We start from the raw sequence: 12,164 nt of genomic DNA, 5'->3' as shown, positions 1-12,164 counted from the left end.
TTGTAGGAAAATATCAGTTAGCCGGGACCTATAGTCACCTGGGCTTTCTCCTTGACCTTGCTTACAGGAACGTATTGCTGTCCAGTTTGTTTTAGGAGACCACACTTTGGGAACGGCACTTCCAAAGAGCCATACATAGGTCTCTGTATGCCGAATCTGGGCCAGTACTTTTTATGGTTGAGTGGCGTGCCTCAGCTGGCCAGTCTGTGGCAGCCAACCATTTTTCATAATAACTGGCAGGAGCTAACAATTTACACAGTTGGAGGAGATCTGTCTCAGAGGGTTCATAGGTTTCACAGATTAACAGAAACTCCTCAGCAAATTTGACAGAGTTTTCCTGTGGTTTGGGAAAACTTTTAACTATAGATAAAAGTTCCGTACGAGTCCAGGGCTTATAATCCCATATGGACTCACTTTCTCCCATCTTAAGGACTCGTAAGGGTGCCACAACAGTTTGATCAGAGTCTCTCATTAACCTCCCATCAGGTTCTCTTTTCCAAGAAGAGATGTCAAGAGAATCTTTGCAGTCTGCTTTGGATTTCTTCTTCATAATATTTTGCAGAGCTGCGAGGCCAATGAGGGTATCTTCTTCACTTTCATTATCTGTAGTCACTGAAGATTTTTCCTTTTCTGATTTCTTATTTGCGCAGGAGTATGGTGGGGGTCGGGTTTGATCCGGATCATTGCACAGGACTGGGCAAAGGGGAGCGCTCGGACTAGTGGTGGGAGAGACTGCATCCAATTGAACTGTTAGTTTTCTGATAGAATTTTTAAGAGAGGTGAGTTTTGACTCAGTCCATCTACGATTTGCCTCTTCCCACCACTGCATGAAGCAGTCTACTCCTCCTCTCTCCAATTTGGTTTTTGGGAGGACGAGTTTGCTTTTTAAAGCGTCCACTCGATCCTTGTCCCAAGAACCTAACAGTGGCCACTGTAATTTGGGGTTCTCTAGAGCTAATTTGGACCATTTTTCAAGAAACCTACAAGAGTCCAGACCCCTCCTAAAATACATAAAATAAGCTGGAGTTCCCTTAGGGAACTGTTCTACCTTAGACTTCTGATTACCCATCCAGGAGGACTTCACACAGCACTCACACAAGAAGGAAATTCGGGCTCAGCAGAGCGGTACCACACAGAAAGGAGCCCACAGGCTACTGCCTCAACTGCCCTTGCTTTCACACCAGGGGTTATACCCAAGGCGTGGTGCGGCTGCAGCTGTGCAGATTCCACTTATTCAGACCGTGGGGACAGGGACCCCTTGGTCAGCCAGTCTCCGGACAGAGATGGCTCCCAGATTCTCACACACACCACAGGGAAGATGGATAGACACAAAGACAAGACAGTCCTCAAACCGGTTAAAGCACAAAAATAATAATTACCTGAGACATCTGATTCCAGAAGCTGGATCCAAAGACCCCTACCCGAACAGAGTGGGAACCAACAAGTTCAATGGCGTAGACTGCGCTGCTGCTGTGTACCTTTCTGTCTTGTGGAGGATCGCTTGGACTAAGCGTCCAGGCGCCGGCTGCCACGATCGTCCTGCAAGGCAGTCAGGGATCACACAGCCTCAATGAAGCCATTTGCCATCTCGGTGGAACCTCCAAATTGTCAAAGTTTGACTCAGACTCACAATTTATCAGACCACTCTGTTTTATTAGCAAAGCTGCTCTGCTAATACATTTAGAAGTGAGCCCCCCGAGTGGGGCTTGTGTCTTTTAATTTATACAGTTTTTTGGGAAACAAGTTACAGAGAAGTTACAGACAAAAGAAGAAAAAGATTTTAGTCACCACCCTTCGAGATCCCTGAGACCAGTCATGTATCTTCAATTACCTGCCACCCTTAACAATCTCCTTTAACAGCTTCCAGTTAACTTAACTAATTGCCCTTCACACCTTCCATTCTGATGCCTGCTTCTTAGACATGCTGGCTCTATCTTAATTGCTTCTCCATTCAAAAGCTAACTGTCCCTACGTGTGCTCCATCAGATACTTTGTAACATGTTTTGGCATACCCTCTCATATACAATGTATCCAGCATGTCCCCTTATACAACGTTATACTTATACAACGTTATACTTCCACAGGTGCCACAAGTCCTCCTTTTCTTTTCACATGTAACAGAGTGCACCTGGCCGACCTGGGTCCTGTCTCTGCTAGGCTCCAATAAAGTCACTCAGAGACCCTTGGGTTCTGAAACCACTGGTGCTTTTATTTACAAGTTTATGCTCCCACCACCTTCGAACCATGCAGCATGCACAGCTCTGGGTTCCTTGTGTCTAAACATGGGCGGGCGGGCAGGCAGGCGGGCGAGCTTCCTCTCCTCCATCCTACCCCCTTGCTGCCTTCTTCCTAGCCTCTTATATAGCCCTGGGCTAACTGGGCTGGCAGCTGGCTCTCATTCCCCAATTAGAGCAGGTTATTTCCAGCCAGCTCCACTTTATTCACTTAAATGGGGCTTGCGTGGCAGGGGGCTGATTCTGCAGCCCTCCTGCTCAGCACCCTGTCACAGCACCCCTACACACTATTGTAATGATCTTTATTCCTTGTTAGGTATAATTTGTAAACTAGTAACTCACCTATCAATAATATCATGGTGAAATGCATGTAGCAATGTTATATGTAAAGTTATGAATATAAACACATTTCAGTCATAATTTCAATGGATCAGACAAGTCTGGGGAGTGGGTAAACCAGTTTCTCAAAGACAAAAGACAAACTGATGCCTCCAGTCAGGTGTCATCAAAGTTAACTGACAATCACCTGTCAAGTGGCCATTCTTTGGCAACGGAGCAGGGCAGGAACAGATCAATCTTCATTCTAACAAACAACAACATGGAACTTCTTTTACCATAACACTGCATATCCCCGTCCTCACAGCAGGAAGGAACTTTATCTAAAGGAAACCCTCAGGCAAATGCATTTCAAATGGTGACTGGACTATGAAAGCAAGGGGCAAAAACAACCAAGGATTCCTCCCCACCCCTTCACCTCAGAAAACAAAGGAACAACCCTTTTGGCTTTGAGAGAGATCCTGACATGAAAATTTGTTTTCCAGTGTTGCTGAGCACACTTGGTAAGGATTTTACCTTGAACCAAATCTAGTTTGTTAAGTTTTAGTTACTGGAAAGCCTTTTATCATTATTTCTCTTGTAACCATATCTCACTTTTATACTTTATACTTGTACTAGCTTAAAATCTCTCTTTTTGTAGTTAAACTTGTTTTATTTTTTAATCAAAGTTAATCCAGTGTTGTCTTGAAAATGAACTGTTTGGTAACTCCAACTGAAGTAACATACTGTTGTACATTGATCCCTTACAGGCGCAATGGATTTCTAATATCTGAACTGCCCAGGAGAGGGCTGGACATTGCAGAACACACATTTGGGGGGGGGGAGGAATTTGAGACTAGGAGTGTGTTAGGGTCACCCTGCAGGTAGTCACCAAGACTGCCGGAAGCCAGAATGTGGCTGGAGTGTTGCTGACAGGATCCTGGGGTCAGAGTTGCTGGACCAGAGCTGCAGCTATCCACAAACACTCAAGGTGTGACCTGCATGCTGTTTGGCGGTCTGTGAGCAGCCCAGGTGGGGAGCTACAACAGCAAAGCATTGTGAGGTACCCAAAATTGCAGGGCAGATGGTGACACAACCCCTCACTGATCTGGATTGCACCCCAGAACATGACAGCTAATCCAGCTACAAAGTGATTAAGGCATGAATAAGGATGTTAGTAGAGGCAGAATCAAGGTAAGGACAATTCTGGCTTTGTTACTGAAGCGACAATTAGCAGATTTACAGACAAGGGAGGTTTGAGGGAAAAAGTTTGGGGTCAAGGATGACCTTGGCAGAGATGATGTGTGAATTAAGGATAATAACAGAGTCAGAGACCCAAGACAAATGACTTTTTTTAGAAGGATTTCAGTCATTGAAATAGGCATTTAAACCTAATCTCTTTTCAACAGCCTTGTCAAGGATGAAGGGGTATCTCACACAAAAGTGATACATTCAGAAAAGTGAAAATGGTTCATGAAGGAAGGAAAATATGCAGAAGTAATGCACCTTGAACTGTTGAGAAATGCTTGGCATGTTACTGAAGATTTCATTATCTATGATAAGTAAGAAGTAAGGGTTAGAAAATCTAAGTTGTGAGCATGAACAAAAAAAGCGGTATGAATATAGCACTATATATGTGGGCAACTTATTGGGATTTCATGTAGTCTGTATTTATCACAATACAGATACATTTAAAATAAATGGAGGAAGAAAAGCTGCATCTACTTGCTTCAAGCTTCAAAGAAAATGAAAAGATGGATCAATTGGAACCTTATTTTCTTTTGTTACGAGTGTGGGTGTCGGTTAGTTATTATTAAGTCACTTAAGAATATTGGCAAGAAGGAGAAAGAACAGATTCCTGAAGGAAGTAGGTTGAAAGAGGAGAATGAGGTGGCGAGGCTTGGGGGATAAAAGACAGACCATTCCAGGGACAGAGGTCAACCCGGGAGCCGGTTTTTTAAAAAGCAAACTGAACAAAACAGAAACTCCCTCACAAGAGTTCATATTGACACCCACATGTGTCATCAGCAGGGTTGGAACAGTTAGATCCACAGCACAGACCTCAGCCTCTTGAGCTAAAAGAGTAACTGAAAGCAGCAATAAATTGTAATTCTCTGTGGACCAGCACTAGAGAGGTATAAGACACTTTGCCGCTGGGTTCGGTACTGGGTTTACCATGGCACCACTGGCACAATGGCATCGGGCCCATGCTCCAAAGTGGCCCCGGCCTGGCCCACTCTTCTCCACCCCCTGCTGTCTCCTGTGGGAGCAGCGGGCAGAAGCTTGGTCCTGCCAGCTCCTGCTGCAGGGCAGTCTCCACTGGCCTCCAAGCTCCCCCCTCCCCCGCCTCTTCCCTGGAGCGTGCCGTGTTCCTGCCCCTCCTCCTCCAAGCACTTCCCATGCAGCCGAACTGCTGTTTGCCGATGCAAGGGATGGGGAGGAGCAGGGCCACAGGGTGCTCGCTGCTTGGGGGAGGAGGTGGAGAAGAGGCGGGGATGGGGCCTTGGGGGAGGAGATGGAATCGGGCCATACCCACCCCCTGCCTTGAGCCGCTCAGGGCAGGGGGCTGGGAGCACCCCCATGATGCCAGCCCACACCCCCAGCCCTCTGCCCTGACTCCTGGACCCCCCTCACACACACCCAGCCCCACTCTTGCACCCCCACACATACCCAGCCCCCCCACACCCTATGCCCTGACTCCTACATCCCCCCACATCCCCAATCCCAGCCTGAGCACCAAACGTGAGCTTCTGCATCCCCCCCACACACACACGTTCCCACCTGCACCCCTTGCACCAAATGGGAGCTGCCCCAGGTAAGCACTCCACACCCCAACCTCCTGCCCCAGCCCTGAGCCCCCTCCCTCACCCTAACTCCTGGCCAGACCCTGCACCCCCATCAGCCATTCTCTGTGCAGACTGCATCACACCTGCCTAGGGCTCTGCAACAAGCACACAACCTTATCCCACCACCTAGATACTTAAGAAATGCATAGGGGAAACTGAGGCGCCCACACAGTATTCAGAGAAAACATTAAGAACATTCTCACTTTGTCACACTGGAGGAGGGGCAGCTCAGTGCAGAGAGAGACGAAGAGAATGGGCTACAACCAGGGAGAAGGTAGGTACCTGCTCTATATGTGTAAGACCGGGAGGAATCCTGTTTACCCTCTCCCCAGCCCAGCTGCACTTGCAGTTTACCCCCAGCCCCTGCCTTGCTCCAGGGACCAACCCTAGCTCCTGCCCCGCTGTGCTTTTGCCCCCCAGCCCCTGCCTTGCTCCAGTCAGCAGGGACTAATTCTCCCTCCATGCCCCACTGTGCTCATCTTGCCCCTGACCCCGTCTCGCTTCAGCTGGGGACCAATCCTTCCCGCCGCACCATGCCCAGCTGTCAGGGTGGATAAAAATCAATAATTTTTTTTAAACAAAAAATTTGATTTTTTTTTATTTAAATCGGATTTTTTGGATAAAATGCTTTTTGAGAAAAAACCTATCTCATCATGGAATAGAGATTATAAATTTGAATTCTATAGTATAAGACAATATATTCATGTCATGTTTAAGAAACGTTTTATAAAGGAGCTCTAATAGTTCATGGATTAGGGACCCAATTTTATGGTGTTCCAGGGGCTTCTGTATAGATTATTTAGGTTAATCTTTCTATCTACTCAGTGCTCAGTCTAGAAGATACCATCAGAGATGCTTATTTTGCAGTTCTCAAACTGTGGATTTGCGTCTCCAGAGGTAACATGCTTGTTAACAGCAAAATAAAATAAATAAATAATATATAGAGGTGAGAAATAACAGACCTCAACTCTATTGTCCCTCTGCAAATTTGTGTACACAGAGTCAATCCCTTACCTCTCTCTAAAAGTGAAAAGTTTCAAAAAGTTCAATGAATAGAAGATTGTTGGGGCGGAATAGATCTGGACAAGGAGAAGTCTGGAGAAATGTGAGACGCGAGGGACATATGCTTTTTTGTTAAAATATTATGTTTGCTGTTGAAGAAAAAAATCCAGAATACTTAACGTTGTTGTTTTAGTTAAATAAAATAATGTAAGTGTCTCTCTGGTGATGTTCTCCTCCTAATACAGCATGGCAAGAAAATCCTCCAAATATTAATGATTAACCTGTTGAATTGGAGATAGTTCACCTCCCAATGACTTCATAAATATCTGCTTCAATTACCTTTGGTAAATGAAATAACCAAACAATCATTCATTTTCTGATATAGCTGTAAAACTCATCTGAAGAGTTTTCAAAATAAATTACTGTTTAAAAATGTATAGTGTGTACCTTCTAAAAATGAAACCTGCATCTATCTAGCTATCTTTGAGTTGTGAAGAATATGTTTTAAGGTTATAACAACCAACAAGAATGCACTTTTATGTAGAAATCCATGATTAAATAGAGTCTTCCTGAAAAGTGAGTTAAATCAAATCCAACCTGCCCGCTGTGCTCTTGCCTGTGGCCTCTTCATTCCCCAAGGGGGCCCACAAATATGTTTGGCACCAGGCCCACAAAAAGTTAATCCAGCCCTGGCTGGGTTTCATACATATTTGCTGACAGCAGAGGAATGGTGAGACTCAGGAGTCTGGTGGGAGTGTGTGCTAGTGGCTAAAGACTCCTCAGACCCTTTCAGCCTCTTTCTATCCCAGTCCAGTCTCTTCCTCCAGTCTTCCCTGGCTCCTCATCCCAAACCCAATCTTCTTGCCTAACTAGTCCCAATCCACCTTGGCTCCTATCTGATTCCTAGTCTTCCCCTCAGCCCAGTTCCCAGTTCCAGTCTCCACCCCTGGAATCCTCATTCTAGTCTCCCCACTAGGCCCAGCCAGTCTCAGTTTCAGCCTCTGAGCTCCTCATCCAATCTCAATTTCCCTCTATTCCTGCTCCCAATCTGCTCCCAACCTAAGGTTCCTTGTCCCAGTCTCCTTTCCCATCCAGTCCCAGGTTTTTCCCTCAAGACCAGCTTCCATTCCCAATCACTCCTGACTGCACAGGCTTCTTGTCTTCATTTCCCAGAATTTCTCTTTGTCAGCATCAGATTTTTTTAAGTTACACTGTGGATGTCTGTAGCACTTTCTGAGAATCTTGCAGCACTTTAAAACATTCACAAATTTAAGACTCACTACTCGCCTGGAAAGTAGGTATTATTTCTATTTTACAAATACACAAATTGAGGGAAATAAAGATTATGTGATATTCCCTCCCCTTATTCAGGGATGTCTAAATGGTAGTGTTATGGGCTGAAAAAGGGTAGAAAGTTGGCTAGATTGTCAGGCTCAATGGGTAGTGATCAATGGCTCCATGTCTAGTTGGCAGCCGGTGTCAAGTGGAGTGCCCCAGGGGTCGGTCCTGGGGCCGGTTTTGTTCAATATCTTCATAACTGATCTGGAGGATGGTGTGGATTGCACTCTCAGCAAATCTGCGGATGATACTAAACTGGGAGGAGTGGTAGATACACTGGAGGGCAGGGATAGGATACAGAGGGACCTAGACAAATTGGAGGATTGGGCCAAAAGAAATCTGATGAGGTTCAATAAGGATAAGTGCAGGGTCCTGCACTTAGGACGGAAGAACCCAATGCACAGCTACAGCCTAGGTACCGAATGGCTAGGCAGCAGTTCTGCGGAAAAGGACCTAGGGGTGACAGTGGACGAGAAGCTGGATATGAGTCAGCAGTGTGCCTTTGTTGCCAAGAAGGCCAATGGAATTTTGGGATGTATAAGTAGGGGCATAGCGAGCAGATCGAGGGACGTGATCATTCCCCTCTATTTGACATTGGTGAGGCCTCATCTGGAGTACTGTGTCCAGTTTTGGGCCCCACACTACAAGAAGGATGTGGATAAATTGGAGAGAGTCCAGCGAAGGGCAACAAAAATGATTAGGGGTCTGGAACACATGACTTATGAGGAGAGGCTGAGGGAACTGGGATTGTTTAGTCTGCAGAAGAGAAGAATGAGGGGGGATTTGATAGCTGCTTTCAACTACCTGAGAGGTGGTTCCAGAGAGGATGGTTCTAGACTATTCTCAGTGGTAGAAGAGGACAGGACAAGGAGTAATGGTCTCAAGTTGCAGTAGGGGAGGTTTAGGTTGGATATTAGGAAAAACTTTTTCACTAGGAGGGTGGTGTTACCCTCTGGAATGTGTTACCTAGGGAGGTGGTAGAATCTCCTTCCTTAGAAGTTTTTAAGGTCAGGCTTGACAAAGCCCTGGCTGGGATGATTTAATTGGGGATTGGTCCTGCTTTGAGCAGGGGGTTGGACTAGATGACCTCCTGAGGTTCCTTCCAACCCTGATATTCTATGATTCTATGAAAACTATTAATCATTCAACAGCTGGACCAATACTCATCTAATATGGGTTTAGTAGATCCTGATCCTCCTCAGAATCCCCATGGAGGAAGAAAAACCCAATTTCAGAATTTTCAAGAAACATTGGCTCATTGACCAAGATTCAAAGGCAAATGCTAGGACTGGGAACCAGTCTAGGTGATCCCTCGGGAAACTAAAACCATTGCAGGCTCTCTGAAGAAGGGAAATAAACTGTACTTCAAAAGGGTGCTGTAAGAATCACTCTTTCTTAGTACTTTTCATCCCCCGAAGAAAAGATGCCGAACAAGTGCACAGTGCTCATATTCACCTAGCTCTTGGTCAGTTGTCAACATGTGTTATCCAAGGTTTTAAACCCCAAGTGCACCTAGTGAAAAATACAAAGGGGTGGGGGGGGAGGAAGTGGAGAGAAGACATACAGCAATAAATACTTGTGAACCACAGAAAACAGTTGGGTTTTACTGCCCCCCCCAAGAACCTTTCTTCTCTGTATCATAAAAAATCTGGAAGGAAGAGTAGCCTAGTAGTTAAGACACATGACAGGGATTCAGTAGCTCTGCCAAAGGCTTCCTGTATGACCTTGCACAAGGCACTTGCGGAATTTCTCTCAGAGAGAGAGTAATTCCGCATCTGTAATTTAGGAATAATATTTCCCTATATCATGAGGATAAATTCATTAATGTTTGCAAATTGCTTTCTGAAGCTTGAATAAAAATCACTTTATAACGTGCCAAGTATCATTACTATGGCACACTGTTCTGCCACTCACACATTAAAAATCATGTATTTTATTGAAAGACCAGATTAAAATAAATTTAAGGTAGCCAGAATGTAAGATATATAAAAGGCAGAAGAAGGTACTAAGTAAAAATAATGACAATGTGTCTATATAGTTTACTCCTGGGGGAATTCTGCATCAAAAAATAAATTCTATGCCAAAAAATTAAAAATTCTGAGTACAATATTTTAAAATTCTGCAAATGTTATTAGTCAATAAATAAATATGGAGGCTCCAGCATAGCAGTGGGGAGCACAGGCCACTGGCTGAATGGAGGTGGAAAATCACCAGATCCTGACACAGCACAAGGGATGGTCCTGCCCCAGAAATGCCCAGGGGGCCCTGCCCCTCCATGCCAGGTGCACCAATTGTGGGCAGCCCGGCAGGATCCAAGTGTTGAGGGGCTTGGTGTGAGGGGATACAGGTGTGGGGTGAGAGGGTTCTGTGTGGGGCAATCTGAGTGCGGGCAGCTCAGTGTGAAGGGTTGGGGGGGTTCTGGATGCACAGGGACTCATTGGCGGTTCCAGGTGCAGGGTCAATTGGAGTCTGCATGGGGATCCAGGTGATGGTATTTGGGGCTCAACATGGGAGGGCTGGGTGTGAGGAGATGAGGCTCGGCCTGTATTCACCTATCAGCTGGCATTAAATTAAGCATTGTAAGCCAACATAACTGTCATCTACATACGAAATCAACAGGGGGGTGTGAAATCGGCAGGAAAAAAGCAGGGACTCATAAAAAAACTACCCACTGTCAAAGAGGTGGACAATGAACATTGGGGATATAAGCAGAAGGCAAGGAGATACCCCTTTACTCTGCACCTAGGAAGTAATTGGGCAGTGTGATTATATTCATGAAAATGGAATCTCTACCAGGCTCATCTGAAACACTGCAGAGGACATTAGGGTGAGATAAACATCTTAGTTTAGACAGAAGAATAGCCTATCAAGTTTAGGCTCTAGAAAATGTACTGTACGATGATTTTGTTTTATATGTAACTCTTTAGTTTCCATTATCCTTACTCACAACATCTTGAATCTTTGATAATACTTTATTGTTGTTATTTTCCACTATAAATACATCTCAGTTCTATGGTATTGTACAAGGAGATGAGCATGAGTTGAATCATTTAAGCTCGTGTATACATTGTTCCTCAGAGGGCAACAGACCCAGTATTTCTGAGACTGTTCAAAGGAGAGGAGGCTGGACACTACTGGGAATGCTTCAAAGTAAGGGTTGGCATAGCTCAGAAGAGAGTGCTTGTGTGGCTAACAAGCTGGTGGTGTCAGGGAGCTGACACCCAGTTAAGCACAAACAAGTGTCCCTCTCAGTGGAGGCAGGGGGTAACAAGGTGACTCTCAGTCCTGGGTACCCAAAGAACCGTCAAAGAAGTACCAGCTTATTTCCAAGTAGCATCTTCAGGAGCTTTGGGAGATAACACACATCACCCTCACCTTGGGAATGTCTTTGGCTGTGGACTCTGGGGATTATGGAGATTTTATATATATATAAATAAAGTCACAACCTGACCACTGAGGACACTGGACCACTCCCACTAGATCAGCTGGATGCTAAACATTTAAGATTTAAGGTTTGGAATTTTGGATATTCCCTCTCCGTTGCATGTCATTTTTGGACCCACTGTGTTCTTCTTCCCTAACCATGTGTGTTGTGGCAGATGGGCCCCACCCTGACAGCCAGAGGGTTAAGGAGAGCCTGTGGATACAGTTGGCCCTGCCCTGCTACACCTGCACCAAAATGTCAGGTATGAAGAGGGGAGTTAAAAGGACCAGACCTAGCTCACTTCAGGGCTGACCAGCAGAGCCGCCCGGAGGGAGCGGGGGACAAAAACAGGCAGTTTTTCCTGGGCTCTCCATTTGAGAGGGCCCCCAAACCAAATGGCATTGTGACCTGGCACACTGGGTTGCAGCGCCACTCAGGTTTGGCCTGTCCACCCCTCCATCAGGCCAAACCTGAGTGGCACTGCTACCCCACACACCAGGTCACAATGCCTGGAGCAGGAATCTGGGTCCAGCCCCACAAGACAGGGGTGAGTGCAGGGTGCACACACATTCACGCACACCCCGAGCCTCCCCTCAGAGGTAATTTTTGGAAGGGTGGGATTCAGTTTCAGATTTAGCCCCAGGGTCCGCAAAAACCTCTGTACAGCCCTGCTGACCAGGAAGGAGAGTAGAGATCCACTTCTCCTGATGGGAAAGAAGCCTGGTTGTAACACAGAGACTGAGCTAGCTTACCAGGCAGATAAGCCCCTGCCAATAGGGACACCCAGATCCTTGTGGATCAACAGAAGCATGGACTGTTTTGAGACAAGTCCTAATTAGAAGGGCAGGGTCCTACTGAAGGTTCATCAGACAACCCTTTTTGAGTCATGTTTTTAGTTTCTGATTTGCTTTGGACCTTAACAGCCTAGAAGAGGTAGGACTAAAGGACAGAGGGCCTCACAGAGACAGTGACAGGCCAGCGGAGACCCACAACTGGGTGAATCAA

This window comes from Lepidochelys kempii, chromosome 1, assembly GCF_965140265.1.
Source record: "Lepidochelys kempii isolate rLepKem1 chromosome 1, rLepKem1.hap2, whole genome shotgun sequence".
Taxonomy (NCBI): Eukaryota; Metazoa; Chordata; order Testudines; family Cheloniidae; genus Lepidochelys; species Lepidochelys kempii.
Note: the sequence above shows the minus strand (reverse complement) of the source record.